Genomic DNA, 12,654 nt, shown 5'->3' with positions numbered 1-12,654 from the left:
CTCCAAGGTCCCTTCCAGTTCTAAATCTGTCAGCAGATGTTTTCTACAAAGACCTCTTAGAAGAGAGATTTCCTGAGCTGCTGGAATAAAAGGTAAAATATGAATGAGAGTCAGATAAAGGAGATATTTTTAAAAGCTGGTCTTTGACTAGCAGATTTGATCTCTAAAAGCCCCATCAGGGTCTGGAATTCCGTTCTATGGCTTAGCTTGTATTAGGCAGAGGTGGAAAGTTCCAGATGAAGAATAGAGCCTAGAGAAGGGCTTTTGGGAAGTCAGAGAGAGGGGAGTAAGGAATCCTTGAGAGCTCAGTTTCCTCCTTTGTAAAATGATGATGGTCTGCTAGCTCTGGCACTGTGCAGAGAAAGGGGAAAAGATGGCAAGAAGGAATGTTGGAACAGAGGAACAGAGAATCGATCCCCCTGGATATTTTAAATGAGCATGGTACTGAGCCAAAGCCTTGTGTAGACTTGATGGGAAGTTTTCAAAAAAAGCTGATTGGGCAATGAGGTCATCCCATATTCAGCTGTGCTTCCCTTTAGGATGTCTCAATATTGAAATGCCAAATTAAGTTAACTATCCACTCTACAAAGGTTATTCACATTACCAAAAAGAATTATTTAATTTACAATGGTCCAGAGTGTTCTAGTACCTCTAAGTTAACAACTGAGCAGTTAGGAAGGGAAAGGAAATCTTAAAGCCACAAAGCTGAAAACTACTCTTCACTAAAGAATATGACTTACTGCTGAAAACCTTGAGAGGTCAAATAGTCCAACTGCTTCTTTTTACAGCTGAGAAAGCAGAGGCCCAGAGAGGATTGAAGTGGCTTGTCCAGAATAACACAGATATAACTGAACTATGATTTTATTCAGGCCCTTTTGATTACAAATACAACCCTCTTTCTGCTGTGCCATTATGATCTCAGGATGAATGAAGCTATTCTCTAAGGCCAGATATAAGATTAGTGGTTGGGGAATGTATACAAAGGGAAAGAAGTAAAGAGGAATATAACTTGACTTCAAAAAAATTCCTCTAAGAAGCATCAGGACAACATTGTAACAGAAATATTCTAACAATGATCAACTGGGAAAGACTTAGCTATTCTGAATCAACATAATGATCCACAATTCCAAAGGACTCATGACGCTGTCTACTTCCAGAGACAGAACTGGAAATCTAGGTGCAGGATGAAGCATATTTTCTTTTACTTTATTTTTTCTTGTTTTTTTTTTCACATCATGGCTAATATGGAAATATGTTTTGCATGATTTTATATGTATGATGAGTATCATATCTTTTCTCCTGGAAAGGGGCTAGTGGGAAGGTAAGAATTAAGAACTGAAAATAATTTTTTAATTAAAAAAGAGGGAAATTCTCATAACCTTGGGAACTCACTTCCTTCCTCATGTGAGGCATGGTTAAAAAGCAAAAGCAGGAGTGAAATGAGCAGGACCTAGGAGATCATTATATACTTCAACAGCAATACTGTATGATGATCAATTCTGATGGATGTGGCCCTCTTCAACAATGAGGTGAACCAAATCAGTTCCAATAGAGCAGTAATGAACTGAACCAGCTACACCCAGTGAAAGAACTCTGGGAGATGACTATGAACCACTACATAGAATTCCCAGTCCCTCTAATTTTGTCCGCCTGCATTTCTGATTTCCTTCACAGGCTAAATATACACTATTTCAAAGTCCGATTCTTTTTGTTCAGCAAAACAACTGTTTGGTCATAGATACATATATTGTATTTAATTTATACTCTAACATATTTAACATGTATTGGTCAACCTGCCATCTGGGGGGGAGGGGAAAAATTGGAACAAATGATTTGGCAATTGTCAATGTTGTAAAATTATGCATGCAAATATCTGGTAAATAAAAACTATTAGATATGAAAAAAAAAAAAAAAAAAAAGCAAAAGCAGTTCTCAGTTCTCCCTATCCTGACAATAATAATGATAATAATAATCACAGCTAACATTCTGGTGGAATTGTAGGATTTATAACCACTCTGAGAATAGAGAATACATGAGTCATTTTACAAATGGGGAAACTGAAGCAAAGAGAGGTGAAGTGAATTGCTCCCAAATCCCACAGATAGTAAATGGAAGGAAGAGGCAGGATTTGGACCTGACTCTGTAAACTCCTGCTCCAATATTCTTACCATACAAGACAACCTCTCCTCATTCCTATTGTTACAGGAAGACCAGATGGCCCAAGATCCTGAGAGGAAGGTGCTTGTGGGAATTCTGGGTGTTCAGTTTCACATCAGAGAGTAGGAGGGAAAACTGGAAAGAGATGGAGACTAAGCTTGAATCATTGAGTTCCCTTAGTAACAAGAATAATAGAAAAAATTTGGAGGAGTCTCTATTCTCCTTGTAAAGGTTCATCAGCAGAAAAGAGGTTAATAGCTGCCTTCAAGACAAAAAGGATAATTTTTTCTTTTAATTAATTTTTTCTCAATTACATGTAAAAGCAATTTTAAAAATAAGAGCTTTCTATTTTTTCGAAAAGCAAAGATAGTTTTCAAAATCCACCCTTGCAAAATCTAGTATTCCAATTTTTTCTCCCTTCCACTCTACCTCCCTAGGCAGCAAGTAATCCAAAACAAGTTATACATGTGCAATTATTCTAAACATATTTCCACATATATCATGCTGTGCAAGAAAAATCAGATCAAAAGGGCAAAAAAAAATGAGAAAGAAAAAACAAAATATTACGTTTGTGATCCACATTCAGTCTCCAAAGTCCTCTCTATGGAGATAGATAATTCTTTCCCTCACAAGTCTATTGGAATTGTTGTAAAGACAATTTTTAACATTTAAAAAAAATTTTTAAGTTCTTATACCCAAAAGATGTGCAGATCCTTTGTCCAGCAATGCCACTGTTAGATCTGTATTACAAAGAGATTTTTTTTAAAGAAAAAAACTATTTGCATAAAAAATTTTATAGCAGCTCTTTTTTTGTAGTAGTTAAGAATTAGAAATTGATGTGGTATATGAAGGTTATGGAATATTATTGCTCTGTAAGAAATGACCAGCAGGAGGAATACAGAGAGGCTTGGAGAGACTTAAATCAACTGTTGCTGAGTGAAATGAGCAGAACCAGAAGATCACTATACACAACAACAATACTGTATGAGGATGTATTCTGATGGAAGTGGATATCTTCAACATAAAGAAGATCCAACTCACTTCCAGTTGATCAATGATGGACAGAAATAACTGCACCCAGAGAAGGAACACTGGGAAGTGAATGTAAATTGTTAGCACTACTGTCTATCTACCCAGGTTACTTATACCTTCAGAAGCTAATAATTAATGTGCAATAAGAAAATGGTATTTACACACATATATTGTATCTAGGTTATATTGTAACACATGTAAAATGTATGGGATTACCTGTCATGGGGGGAGGGAGTGGAGGGAGGGAGGGAGGGGATAATTTGGAAAAATGAATAAAAAAAATTAAAATAAAATAAAAATAAAAATAAAAAGAATTAGAAATTGAGAGGATGCCTATCAAATGGGAAATGATTAAATAAGCTATGGTATGTGATTATAATAGAATATTATTATACCATATGAAATGTCATGCAAGATGATTTCAGAAAAACCGGAAAAGATTTATATGAACTATATAAAGTTAGCAGATCCAAGAGAACATTGTACATAATAACAGCAATCTTGTACAGTGAACAGTGAACGACTAAACTATTCTCAGCAAAATAACGATCCAAGACAATCCCAAAGGACTTGTGATGGAAAATGTTATCTGCCTTCAGAAAAAGAATTGATATTGTCTGAACACAGACTGAAACATACTATTTTCCTTCCTTCCTTCCTTTTTTCCTTCCTTCTTTCTTTTTTCCTTTTCTTCTTCCCTCCTCTTTTCCCTCCTTCCTTCCTTCCTTTCTTTCATCTTCTTGCACAAAATGATTAATATGGTAATGTTTTACATGATTGCTCATGTAATTTGGAACTTAAAACTTTGAAAAAAGAATGTTAAAAATTTTTATGTGTAATTGGGGAAAAAATATTTTTAAATATTAAATGTTGAGTTCTAAAGAAGTGATTGCAAGGGATAATGTAAAAAATTATCCATGCCTATGTAATGTCAATAAAAAGGTATAATAAAAAAAAAAGTCTTTGTTAAAGGCATAGACTTGAAACTATTTGAAAGTCACCAGAATCTGGTAGTGTAAAGAACTGATTGGGCTTGTCTTCATTGCCCTGAGAACCACTCTAAGGTATTAAGGTATTTTGTTGTTAACTCTGTTTTTTTTTTTTTTTTTTTTTTTTTTTTGTTGTTGTTGTTTGTCTTTTTTTTCTGAAACAAGATGCTGTAAGCTGATTGAACAATATAAAATCAAATTAAGTGAGGAAATTGCCCAATAAGAAAACAATAAAGACCAGAAAGGGAATGTTATATAGAGAAGCAACTTTATGTGGTTCCTAAATGTAACCAAGGACACTGATACCTTTATTTCAGAATTTAGAGCACAGAGATTTTTCTCACTTGTGGTATAGTTTTCTGAGTACATATCTACTCATCCCATGGATTCTATGTACTTCAATGGAAGATTGTAGCCTAGGTTTAGATATGGACGACGATTTACTCAGTATTTTTGTATTTATTTTACATTGAATAATTGTAATATCCTGATTATTTTTCCTTAATATTAAAGAAATGCTTTATGCTTAAAAAAATTTTTTTTGAGTTCTAAATTGTCTGCCTCCCTCCTTTCTTCCCCCGCCTTGAGAAGGCAAGCAACTTGATATCATATCAATTATATTAAATATATTTTTATATTAGCTATGTTACAAAAGAAAAAAAATTAAGTTTTTAAAATATATGTTTCAATCTGCATTTAGCTTCCATTAGTCCTTTCTCTAGAGGTGGAAGAAGGGTCATTCTTAAGATTATGATGATAATGATAATGACAGCTCATAGTTATAGAAAGCATTATGCTTTGCAAAGCACATTACATCCATAATCTCATTTAACCTTCACAGTAACTATCTGAGATAGATGTCCCAACTCTACTTCATTAGGACCATTCATTCTGTCATTCAACTAGTACTCATGGAATACCATCTTTTTCCTTTTAAAATGTTTAATTGATCCTTTTAACCTATTGATATGATTATCTTTTTTAGTATTCCTCCACATAGTAATGTCTCTTCTTCACCCTCACCCCATTTAACCCCTTTTGGTAACATAACCAATGTGGGCATTTTTTTCTTTGACTATCTATACTTGTTTTATATATATATATATATATATATATATATATATATATATATATTTTAAGCCATGTTTCATTTCCCTTCATTCTCTCTAGCCATTTCCTCCCCCTGGCTGACAACCTGAGCATCATCCCCCCTCACTCCTCTAATTCTGGAACCATGAACTAAGATCAAATTGTATCAAATCAGCTTAATCCCCCAAATGCCCTACTTATCATCCCCATAATTTTCTGAATAAAAGTGACACCCATCCCATCACCAGTCCCCTACTGATGTTGTTTTCCTCCTTAAGCTTCTTTATAATGCCTGTGGGTAGATACAAAGAGATTAAGGAAGGACTCTTGACTTGAGGAGCTCATATTCTAAAGAAATGAACTTTAAAGGGAGTAAGAGCAAGTTAGTTTTGCCAGGAGGAAATCTATGATTTTATATCTGTATAGCATTTGCTATATAATGCAAAATATGTGTGAACACAAAAATTATGTATATTCATATGGATTGTCTAAATATATAGATACAAATCAAGGGTGGCAGGGATAATTACCTTTGGAATCTGGTCCATTCTACTCAAAGGAAGATTAGGACATGTGCTCTTCCTTTTGCCTATCTTTAAGAGAAATATCAGACTAAAATAAAAATCTGTTTGTCTTCTTGAATATTGGTAGTCTAGGGTTAAGAGTAGCTCAGAAGAAAAGCTGCTTTTCTGGTTGCACTTATATGGGGAGAGCAGATTTTATATTCCCTAGCTTAGCTCTTTCTTACCAAATGCCAATTATATAAAAGATCATCACAAATAGCAAATAAAGCCATATGTTCAAGCAAACAGAAAATAGAAATAGAGATTTATTTAAATTAGACAATATCAAAGAGTGTACCAGAGTGAATGGGCTCTTAAGCTGAGAGCAAAATGAGATCTCAGCTCAGATCAAAAGAGAGAGCCCAATCTCACCTAAAGAGGTCCATTTTGTAGCTTATAAGGAAGCAAACTAGAAATACGCAGAAGGGCCTGCTTCCCCAACATGTCTGCAGCTTGTGTGTGTGTGTGTGTGTGTGTGTGTGTGTGTGTGTGTGTGTCTGCCAAAGACACTCTGGAAATACAGATGTTTCTCTCCCCAAAAGCTCTGCCACTAACTCGAAAATGAGGTTCATAGAGTTGCTTCATGCTCAGTATTATCCTTGCCAATTTAGAATCACGTTTCTTCAGTCTACAAAGTCACATGCAAAAAAGCCTCAGGCTTGTTTGGAAGCCTAATTACAATCTTTTGCAAGCTTATGTGCACTTGGCAAGGTAGTGCTGTGGGAGGTAGTGAGAACATTAAGCATCAAATCTGAAGTCTGGAGTTCAAATCTCTGCTGTAACAACGATTAACTATACAAGCCTGGACAAGTCAGTCATCCCCTCTATAATTTACTTTTCTCATATGTTAAACAGAGATGCAAGAGTTCATTGCTAAAGAGATTGCCTCTGTAACAAGAAAACCTGACTTCAAGTCCTGTTTCAGACATATATTGACTATGATTCTGGGTAATTAATTTAACTTATCAGCACCAATCACACAACACTCTAAGATTGTAGGTTGCTTTTGTAGACTGAAAGCATCCTATGAATTCATAGATCAGGTTTTTTAAAAGAGGTCAATAGTATCACTCATTTCACAGGGTTATCAAAAGAAAATTATTTAAATCTCCATTTAAGTATGAATTATAACGTTTATTTGAGCCTCACAACAACATTCAGAGATGGGTAGGGATTCTATATTGATCCAAATTTTAATTCTGCTTGCCCCCTCAAATCTGGATTGGACAAAACCTGAGTAAGGTAGCAAAAAAAAAAAACAACCCTTGAAATTAATGGAGTGCCTACCTATTGGGGGATGACTAGACAAGTTATGATACATGAATAAGATGAAATATTATTGTGCCATGTGAAATGATGAAATTGATATTTTTCAGAAGGTCAAAAGAAGCCTAATAACTGATATAAAGTGAAGTAAGAATCAGGATAATAATTTGTACAATGATAACATGATAAAGAAAAACAATTTTGAAAAACTTAAGAACTCTGACAATGACAATGATTCCAGAGAATTGAAAATGATGTATGCTACCCATCTTCTAACAATGAGATGATGGATTCAGGATGAAGAATAAGACTTTTTTTTTTTTTTTTTTTTTTTACATAACCAATTTAGAACTTGCTTTTCTTTTACTGTCCATATTTGTTATCAAGATTTTCTTTTTTCCTTTTTGACCTGATTTTCTGGACTAGTTCTCTATCTACTACACTAACTAGCTGCCCCCCATCTGATTTTTCTTATACATCATGATAAATGTGGAAATATGTATAGAAGAAATGCATGTATTTAACATATATTGGATTACTTGCTGTCTAGGGGAGGGGAAAGGGGAAGAGAGGGAGAAAAATTTGGAGCACAAGGTTTTGTAAGAGTGAATGTTGAAAACTATCTTTGCATGTATTTTGAAAAAAAAACTATTTTATAAAAGAAAAGTTTTTTCTTTCTTTTTTTTTTTAATTGTTCAGTTGTAGGGAGGCTTGTGAAGGGGAGAAAAGAAATGCTTATTAATCAGAAACAATAATAAACGTAAATTGAAGTAGGGGGAGAAGTATTAAACAACCACAAAAATCTGAGTGTTGCTTGGAATTGCCCTCTTAGCATCATAGATACAGTTTAACTCTCTCCAGCAACAGGATTAATTTCCCAATACAACCTCTTTTCACTCCCCATCCCCTAACTCCCAGACCCAGGCTTCTGGTGCACAAGTGAAAGTACACATAAAAGTGGGTTCCCTACCACTGCCAGATCCTTCCCCCAATACTTTGGAGTTAGGAACCTTTTTACAAATTCCATCTGCTTTTACTGTGCATTCCTGAGCAGGAAGAGAATAGTTGGAAAGAGGAAGGAGAGACTTGGGAGTTCCTTTCCTCCGACTCCACTTTCTTCTTGACCCCTAGATGACCTTCAAGTGATGACTCAATTTTAAAGTTGGTATTTGGTGAAATTACATGTCCCCAAGCCAGTATAAAGTGGGATGTGCATGAAAGAGGAAGGACTGTGTTACAAATATATTTTTCCCCTATTTTATCTCATACCAGGAAGTAGATGAGCTCTTTATGAATTGTTCATAAAGAATTTTTGCAAGTCAAATCCTATTTCTCTCTATTCCTCTCCCTCCCTCCCATTTTCCCCCCACCTCCCATGTCCATTCCCTTACCTTCCCCTCACCCCTACAATCAAGTGAGTTATTCTTTCCTTAGACCAAAACTTTATCCTGATTCCTGATTTATGAGGCAATTTGGTACAATAAAATGAGCCCTGAATTTGGAAACAGATCTTTAGGTTTAAAGATCCCTTGCAGGTTTTGGGAATCTTGGGATTTAACTTCTCTGGAACTCAGATTGAAGAGATGTCTTAAAGGACGGGAAAAGCATTCCCAGCCCTTAAAAAAATAAAACCCCCAAAACCCTTTGGAATTTCTGCTTTTGTTGCCAGGGGTTGAATTATGGAGAACTTTAAGCTGATTTAGATGAGGGGAGAAAGCCTGCAGTCTCCAAGAGAGCCTGGATCCCAAACCAAGCTGATTGGGGAGGGGGGAAGTGAGGTAGAGACAAGTGCTGGTTGGGGTAGAATGGGGACTTTGCATGTGTTGGGAACATGAAGTATCTGCCGAGTTCTGGATGGAAGTGGCTGGGTGGATGTGGAGCTGGGTGGGAGGATGCTATAGGGAAGGGGGAAGGGTTGGAAAGAGCCATCTGTTTCCCTTGGCTGCCTGCCAGGGATTGGGGTCATCAGAGAGAGGGAGAGATCTTAAATTCAGGTCATTTGGTGTAACTCCATCATTTTACAAATCAGGAAACTTGAATCCAGAGAAATTTGCCCAGGATCACACACATAGTAAGTGGCAGATTTAGGGCTGAGAGTCAGGCCCTGTGAATTAGCTCTCCTTCCACTGTGCTCCACTCCTCAGAAATGAGGAGAAAGCTAGTAGGGCACAACACCATAGTTACACTTATTTTGGATGTAGTAGGGTCAAGAGATGCAGTGGAGTCACCTGGCCCACTGTGTGCAAGGTATCATCATGATGTTTGAGCCTGAACAGTTTCTTAAACTCTGTCTCTCCTGACTACCTACAAATTCCTTGGATCAGAAGTTCTCCACATTAGATCACCTGGGGTCCCTGAAACCCCTTCAGGGGTCCTTTTCTAACAATAGTAAGATGTTTTAATTTCTAATAATGTGGTAAATTTCAATAAATATGGCACAATAACTCTTAGTTGTTATCCACTCTTTTCAGTCAGATCTGACTTTTCATGACCTCATTTGGGATTTTCTTTTTCTTTGCAAGGCAGTTGGGATTAAGTAACTTGTTCAAGGTCATACAGCTTGTAAGTGTATCTGAAGTTGGATTTGAACTCAAGTCCACCTGTCCCAGGGTCAGTGTTCAATCCACTTTGCCACCTAGCTACCCTTTGGGGTTTTCTTAGCAAAGATACTGCCTTTTCCTTCTCCTATTCATTTTGTAGATGAGGAAACTGAGGTAAACAAGATAAAGTGACTTGCCCAGGGTCATGCATCTTAATGTCTGAGGCCAGATTTGAATTCAGGAAGATGAGTTTTCCTAATTTCAAGCCAGGCACTCTATCATGTAACTGGCTGAATACTTGGGGTGGTGGGGTAGGAAGCAGGGAGAGAAGTTGGGGAGAGAATAATCTTTTTAAAATTGTAAAGGGGCTATAGACATATGTTTTGTATTATTGCAAATAGATAACCTATATAAAATTGCTTACTTGCCTTTCAATGAAGAGAGAGGAAAGGGAAAGAATTTGGAATTTAAAAAAATTTTTTTAAATGAATGTTAAAAACATTCACATGTAATTGGGGGGAAAATAAAATATTAAAAGAATGTAAAGGAGTCCTGAGACCAAAAAAATTGAGAATAGCAACCTTAGGTCTTACCAAATAAATCATAGATAGATTTGAGAAAGTGGAAGGAGTTGTCACACTAGAAATTTCCTACATTGAAGAAACTATACATCCTTCAAATAAGGCCATTGCCACAAGAAGCTTACATCTTAACATGTGGATACAACTTATATACAAAAAAATCTGATACTCAGTAGAGTATAAAAAGGACAAAGTGCGCTAAGAAAATTGGAGGAGAGGGCACCTCAGTGTCGAATATAGAGCACCAGCCCTGAAGTCAGGAGGACCTGAGTTCAAATCTGCCCTAACATTTAACACTTCCTAGCTGTGTGACCCTGGGCAAGTCACTTAATCCAAATGCCTGGGGAATTAAAAAAAAAAAAAAAAAGTTGGAGGAAAGTAATAGTTAATAAAAGTATCAATAGCTCCTATTTATAATCCTTCTTTAAAGTTTACAAAGTCCTTTTATCAAAAGAACTTTGTGAGGCAGGAAATAATAAATATAAATATCCCTATTTTACAAATAGGGGCAACCAGGTGATACTGTAGTGCACAGAGTACTGGGCCTGGAATCAAGAAAAATCATCTTCCTGAGTACAAATCTGGTCTCACTTTACTAGTTTACAGAGAGACTCTGAGGCTCAGTTTCCACATCTGTAAAATGAGCTGGAGAAATAAATACCTACTTCAGTATCTTTGCCAAGAAAACCCCAAATGGGATCACAGAATCTAGCAAGACTAAGCAACAACCCATATTACAAAAGGCTTGGAGATTAGTGAACTCATACTAGAGGGAAAGTTCTCAAAGAATTTAAAAAAAAAAAGTGGAATTAAAAAAAAATTACATGTTGTGTTTCAGTCTCATTTAAGAGAATATCCTATATCCAAAAATAACCTCTCCATTTTAGAGTAGAAGAAATTGAACCTTAGAAAGATAAACTTGTCCATGATCTTGAAGCTTGTAGCAAATTGAAAGAATGATCTTCTCTGAATGGGTATATGTCATATTAATCTCACACAAGAGCAAAAGCAAATGTGATGGATGAATGAGTAGTATGAAATCTGAGGCTCCAACAGGTAAAGTAATCCACCCAAGACTAGAGAGCTAGCTAGTAATAACTGAACTTGAAATGGAAAGATTGATGGTAGTCAGGAGAGACAAGTTTGAAGCCCAGTTCTGACACAACCTTTGGTAAGTCAGTTAATCTTACCAGTTTCACTGTCATTAGAAAAACAGTGGTAGTAATATCTATAAAACTTTAATCACAAACTTTAAAATATCATTTGTATATGCAAGTTATTATTATTTCCACTAAATCAAAGAATCACCAGATGGGGACGACTGATCTAGGAGAGGGCTGGAATCACCAGTTTGGAGTGGAGATGTGTTGGACTTGAATCAGGTAGATGCTGGATTTGGCCTCTACATTTGATATTTACTAAATGTGTACCATGAGTAAGTAATTAAAACTCTCTGAACCTTAATCTCCATTTGTAAAACAGAATATACCACTAGTATCTATCTCATAAGACTGTTGTGAATAGTTTCTTCACCTTCCCTTCCCAGCATATCATAACCCTGTAATAACATTTCCCATTCTCTCTCCCTTTTTTCATTGTCGCTTTCCTTGCCAGCTACTTTCCATGTGCTCTTGATTTCATCCATCCCTCCTTCTCCAATAGAATTAAGGCACTTTTTCCCCCCCAATCATATTACTAACTCTCCATGATCCCATTTGGGTTTTCTTGACAAGAATACTAGGGTGGCTAGAGTTAAGACTTGTCCAGGATCCCCAGTATTTGAGGCCAGGTTTGAACTCAGGAAGATGAGTCTCCCTAACTCAGGTTTGGAGTCTCACCCAGCTGCCCCTTTAGCAGAACGCCCCCACCACAGTCTCCCTAGTCTTCAGTCTCTTCCTATCTACCACTTTATTCCCTGCTGCTTACAAATATGTTCAATGCTCTCCCATTCTTAAATTATCTCTGCTAAACTCAAACATCCTCTCTAGGTGTTGTACCATATCTTTCCTCCTTTTCTCAGTTAAGTTCCTAGATAAAGTCGTTGGTACTCATTGTCTCCACTGCTCATTTCTTTGCTCTTCTTTTTTTTTTTTTTAACTTCATCATTATACTGACACTGCTCTCCCCAAAGCTACCAATGACTCAGAATAACACGGACATTTGTAGCAATATTAATAAATTGCCAAATCTTGGGCTTCTTGACCACTCAAACCTATAAGATATTTTGAATGGAGTGTTCCTCCAGTGTTTCAAATTTGAAATGTCCAAAAAAAAAACTCATTATCTTTCCCCCAAAACCCACTCCTCTTATGAATTTCCTGAACTTCCTTGTTCTACTGAGTGTATTACAATACCTGTGATCACCAGGTTTGTTGTTCTCAATTCCTTGGTCACCCCCCCCCAGCTTTTTATTTTTATTTTTTTACTTCTATTCCCT

This window comes from Sminthopsis crassicaudata, chromosome 4 (genome assembly GCF_048593235.1).
Source record: "Sminthopsis crassicaudata isolate SCR6 chromosome 4, ASM4859323v1, whole genome shotgun sequence".
Classification (NCBI taxonomy): domain Eukaryota; kingdom Metazoa; phylum Chordata; class Mammalia; order Dasyuromorphia; family Dasyuridae; genus Sminthopsis; species Sminthopsis crassicaudata.
The sequence above is the reverse complement of the archived record's forward strand: the minus strand, read 5'-3'. Positions refer to the sequence as shown.